Raw genomic sequence first — 6,076 nt, forward strand, 5'->3', positions numbered from 1 at the left:
GAGAGAGTTCTAGCCTATAAGAAAGACTGGGGATGAATTAGTGATAAGTACATAGAAAAAAACTAAGCAAAGAAAAAAAAGAAGTATCAACCTTAGGGGGAAAATATTATTTCAAAAATAAATGTAATCACACATAGTTTATTATGTCACTCAGCTGTGAGCAATGTTTACTTAGTCATAATAATGTAAATACTGAACCTTGATTCAACTAAAAATCATGCTTCATCAATACTGGGAGAGAGCAAGAGAGAGAGAGAGAGAGAGAGAGTTCAGGCAAAGGGCCTATAAGAGAGATAAATCCCCATCTTCCTATGGAAGTTGTCTTAGTTTGAATTTCCCCAGAGGCAGACCCTGAGACAATGATTTGCTGACAAGTAGTTTATTTGGGCAGTGCAGGGGACACTCAGAGAAGGTGACACAGGGAAGGGAAAACAACAAATAAGGAGTGTGGTATTAGAGGGGACCTGGGTGGTTCAGTTGGTTAAGTGTCCTACTCTTGGTTTTGGCTCAGGTCATGATCTCAAGGTTTGTGGGTTGAAGCCTCACGTCAGGCAGCGCGAAGCCTGCTTGAGATTTGCTCTCTCTACCTCTCAGGCATCGAACTGACATTCTAGGAAATGAATATTCCATTTCCCCTACCTTGCAGTTCTCAACTAATGACTCTCAGGGGTTGGTGTATAAATACATCTGCTCCCTCCCTCTCAGGGGGAATAATTTTGTCCCATTTGTGTTTTGTCCCATTTCCCAGAGTCTTCCCAGCGGGACTAAGTTCTAATCACTCACAGTGGTGTCTGGCTTAATCCCACATGCATGTTTTTTAGGTTTATTTATTTATTTTGAGAGAGAGAGAGAGAGCATGCGCATGTGCACACACATGTTTCCTAGAATGTCAGTCTGCCGCCTGTGAGGACAGAGCCCCCAAACCTTCAGGCACAGAGATACAGGCCCTGGCAGCTGGAGGTGAGGAAGTCTGCTTCACGGGAAGGTCTAAGGGGTACAAGTGGGGCACTGACAGCATCTGAAATAGAAGTCTATAGATAATGTCTAAACTGGAAACATCTAAAATTACAATGCAAGCCTTTACCTCCATCAGACAAATGAAGGTAAATACCTGAAGAAAAATAAATGTTGAAGCAACTACCTTTGAGAAGTCAGAATCAGAAGTGGGGAGAAATGAAGCAAGGAGCAATTTGTTTTGCATTATGTACATAGTAGGGCTATTTTTAACTTTTAAAGATAGGACCTTTTAAACACTGTAGTAGTTTAATGAAAATTCAAATGACATTAACCTAAAAATTACCAGACCAGTGCAAAGGAAAATGGAATCACGATCCCAGGGTGGGACAGGGTGGCAGGAGATCAGACACCAGCCTCAGCCTTGACTTCTGAACTCAGCTTCCCTCAGGGTTTCTGAGAGCATCTGGTGCTAGCAGGAGGATGGCTATCATGGAGCACTGGCCCATGGGTATTCTGCCCCGTGACTCTTGTCTGGTCTAGGTGACTGGGAAAATGGTGCTGTCATTTATAGGCACTGAAAGCAAGTTTGGGAGGAGAAGGTGGTGAGGTCACTTGGGGATAGGTTGAGGTGGGGTAGTTAGGAGGATACCTGGGGGAGAAGTCCATCGGCCAGCTCAGGAGAGGAATGAGGGCCTCAGGAAGTTTCTGGGTAATTGTTCTGAGCCAGATAATAGCAGATGGTGTGGGGACCAGTGAAGACCATCCAAGCGACAGTCGAGTGTGGGAATCCAGGGACAGAATCATGACACATCCAAGGGTGAGACAGAGGAGATGGTGAGTAGATAAGAAGACGTGATGACAGACATGTGAAGAGAAGTATGAGGTCAGAGATCAAGTTTCAAGAGCCGCAGTCATGGGTGTTCAAGGCTGCTGTGCTGTCATCTGGGAGGATGAAACACAAACAAAAGCTCTTGTATTTAGCATGTGCTCTGAGGTGGTAGAAAAACCTCTGCCCGTGCAGTCAGGGGACCTCACTTTTGGTCCTCTTTTCACCTCTAACCCTGGGCAAGTTACTTATCTCCCTGAATCTCAATTCCCACACCAGCACAACTGGACTGACAGTCACGGGTAGCACTGCAGGAGTTACACACGCTTGGGAGACACAAATGCTTCCAGACTGCTTGGTAAAAAGCCACTTCCCTGAGTCCTTCAGATGTGACCTGCTTTGCCTCCACATTCCCGGTCCCTATGCTGGGACCGTTCCCCTTCCTAGACCTTCCTCCACCAAGGGAGGACACTCTCGCAGCCTTATGACATGCACCCGTTCCAATCGGTTGGGCCCATACTACATTGGTTGCTAAATATTTTAACTATCACCCCTGCTAATAATACCTTCCCTGCCTACTTGATGGTGACCTGGGGAGGATCAAATGAAATAACAGATGTGAAAGGCCTTTGCACAGCCTCCAAGCACTGCCACATATTGGCTAAAATATTGTTTTAACATCAAAATGCAAAAGTAGTGCTGCGGAGAGATGCGGTCGCAGAGGGCATAGACACAGAGCTGTGATGAATTGCAGGGCTGGAGACGGTGAGGGGGAGGGGAAGGAGGGAGCTGCAGGGCAGAGAAGGGAGAGAGGAAGGGAGGGGCTGAAACCAGGCCGATTGTACCACCTCCATCCCTAAGTGATAGAGATGTTGTATGCAGGACACAGGGGGGTTGAATCCCCTACCCTCAACCCCCATACCAAATCCAGCTCAGACCATTTGCTGGGTTTTTGCTCTTGCACCAAGCTTCGTGTGCGTGTGTGTGTGTGTGTGTGTGTGTGTGTGTGTGTGTGTGGAGGGTGGGGAAAGCAGAGGATGTAAGTTCTTATGCCTATGTTTTTGTTCATGCAGCTTGACGTGGCCTATCTTTGGTAAAAGCCCCCGGATGACAGAAATCCAGCTATCTGGGTGTTTGGGCCTCCTCTAGATGTCTGACATTCTTAGAGCCAAACCCCACATGTGGCGGCTTCCTGTAATATCAATCCCAGTAGGCCTCTACTCTCCCTAGGACCTCTACCCTCTCTCTACAAACATGTTCAAACACGTTTCGTCATTCGATGTTCACAGGCACCCTGCAAATGGGGTAATGTTATTCCTGGTTTACCGTTGAGGAAACTGAAGTTTAGAGAAGTTAGTTGACTTGCCAGAGATACCCAGGGAGCAAATGGCAGGGCCAAGACTTGGACCCAGATTTGTGCTTGTTTTCTTCTCCTTTACTAAAGAGACAGGATTTACTGCAGAGAGGGGCGAGTATCAGTTTTGAAAGAAGGAGGCCCTTTTTTTTAAATTCAGGTCCTCTCACTCCAAGTCCAGAGCCCACAGCAATGACTCTCCTGGAACAACTGTTGCTTCAGCCAGAAGAGGAATTTTCCAGGAGGATCCACCGCTACCCTCATGCCTAATAATTTCAACATTGCCTCCATCTCTCTCCCATCTACCCTGTCTTCTGTAGTCCTCTTATCTTGTGCTCCTCTGCTTAATAACCTTCAAAGACGTCTGATTGATTGCCTTTAGAACAAAATTTACATCCTGACAGAGAACACTGGGCCCTTCAAAACTAAGTCTGATCGTCTAGCCCAATGGTTGCAAACTCAAAAGCCCATAGAAGCCAGGTAGCTTACTTAAATAAATGGATGAAGCAGGCCAAGGCCCAGGAATGCAAGAAAGTGGTAAGGGTTACAGCAACCTAGGGCACGGCTGTCCATCTGAAGGAGGTAGCAGCTTTCCAGCTCCCAGCAAAGGTGGCCGTATGTGAACACAAGCGTAGGGTTACCTAGGGTTATCTTCTGCTTTTTCAAAAAGACCCAAAAGTCCAGAGTTTTATGTAAAATCACTCAATTTTTAAATGTTGGGACAATTAAAAGATACATCTTTATCCATATACCTATCTCTATACCTATGTCTATATATCTACATCTATATCTATATATCTATATCTAATACAAGCCAAACAATTCATATTTTCAGGTTGAATTGGGGCGGGGGGGTGCTGCCATTTTGTGATCTCTATTTTGGGCAATCTGGTCCACTCATTATTCCCCAAACACACCATATATAGCTCAAGTCTCAGGATCTTTGCTCACACTGTTCCCTCCAGCTAGAACGTCATTTCCTCCCTTACCTCATCTTGTCCCTTTGACAAATCCCTACTTATCTTTCAAGACCCATGTCAGCTGTCACCTTCTTTCTGTGACTGTTCATGACCCCCTCTGCCTCCCACACTAACTCCAGGCAGAGTTAACTGCTCAGTCATCTGCATTCCCAGCACACTTCATACTAATGTCCAATAACACCCTTATCGCCTGGGTTCTTACCAGCACATGAGGGGACTCAATGTGCTCATTCCACAGTCTGACTCTGGGACAAACTGCTTAGTTTAAGTACTAGGTTAAGTACTTAACCTTTCAATGCCTCCATTTTCTCATTTAATGAATGGAAATAAAAACAGTGCCTACCTCAGAGGTTTATAAGGAGGAGTAAATGTGTGCGTGTAAATTGCCTTCTACAGTCTTTGCAAAATAAAAGTGCTTGCTCCTATGTTAGCTAAACCAAAAAAAAAAAAAAATCCATAAACACTTCCTGAGCACCTACTGTGTGCCAGGTTTAGGGGGTGGGTACCTCATTTCCATGCTCCCTACGGGAGGTGAAGTGATTTATTTAAGAGCAAGTTTGAGAGAAAGACCTGAGCATGCCAAGTTCAACCCCTTACTCTCCATTTCTCTCTCTTGGAGCCAGTCTGTCTGCAGAACACCTACATTTGGATTGCCCCTTCAGGTGATGGTTCCAGAAGAGGCCTGCAGTGTCTAAGCTCCACCAGCTCAGCTCAGGGAGCCACATCAGAAAGTCCACTCTGTCCATGCATTCAGCCTCATTTTCTATCCCAAGTTTACCAAAGATAAAGCTGATTTTTCTATTTGTGTGATTCTCAACAGGTCCCAAAACCAAGTTGAGAGGAGGAGTGTTGTTGGCTGGCTCCTCCAACAGAATCCCGTGCTGGGGACATCCAGGCGAATGAGAGAGACAGCCTTGGGTCCTGAATAGCTCAGTCTGGCTCCTGCCTGGCCCCCGGTGGAGAAGAGATTCTCTGAGATCATGTAGTATGGGCTGAAGAGCACAAGTGTCAGAGTCACACAGATCCCTTTGAGTCCCAGTACTGTCCTAGTACCTATTAGCTGGGCAAGGTGTGGGCAAATTTTTCTGGCTCTCAGTTTTGTCCTTGGTAATTTGGGGTTGTGGCAAGGGTCAGGACCCATTCCAGGGGAGGGCCGTTTGCACATTCCCACCAGCACTCAAATGAAAAGTTTTGACATTTTGCCCCACCATGTTGCCTCCTACAGCCTTCTCTGTCTCAATACGTAGGGACTCTGTCCTTCCGCCGCTCAGGTCAGAAAGCTTGGAGTCATTCTTCTCCTCCCCGCCCCCCATATCCAATCCACCAGCGAATTCTGTTGGCTTCAAGAAATACATCCAGAATCTGACCACTGCTCCTCACCTCACCTGCTGCCCCCCTGGTCTAAGCTGCCATCTCTTCTCACCGTGGCCACTGCAGTAGCTTCCTCAACGGTCCCCTGCTTCTGCTCTTCCCTCCTGTACTGTACTCACAGCCCAGCAGCCAGATGGAGCTCATTAAAAATAAGTCAAAGCATGTCCCTCCTCTGTTCAAAACCCTTCAAAGGCTTCCCATGTCACTCAGAGTGAAAGCCAAAGTCCTTACAATGGCCCTACTCGGCAATATCTGGCCCCCAGCTGCCTTCCTGATCCAGTCGCCCCGCTTTTCCCCTTGTTCTCCCTGCTCCAGCCAGGCTCCCAGCTCTCTGAGGCCCTCAGGCCTCCGTGCTGCTCCTTAGATATGCCAGGCAGGCTCCTATCGCAAGCCTTTGCATTTCCTGTTCCCCGAGAGCCTGAGAATGCTCTTCCCTCAAGGAGCCACATGGCTTGTTAATTCATCCCCTTCAAGTCTCTGTTCAAGTGTCATTTTCTCGTGGAGTCTTTCTAATTTTTTGAATTGCAACATCCCTTTCCCTTTACCATCTGTCTCCCTTAGTTGACATATTTCCATCATGCAATTGGC

Source organism: Panthera onca, chromosome C2 (genome assembly GCF_046562875.1).
Source record: "Panthera onca isolate mPanOnc1 chromosome C2, mPanOnc1 haplotype 2, whole genome shotgun sequence".
Lineage (NCBI taxonomy): Eukaryota > Metazoa > Chordata > Mammalia > Carnivora > Felidae > Panthera > Panthera onca.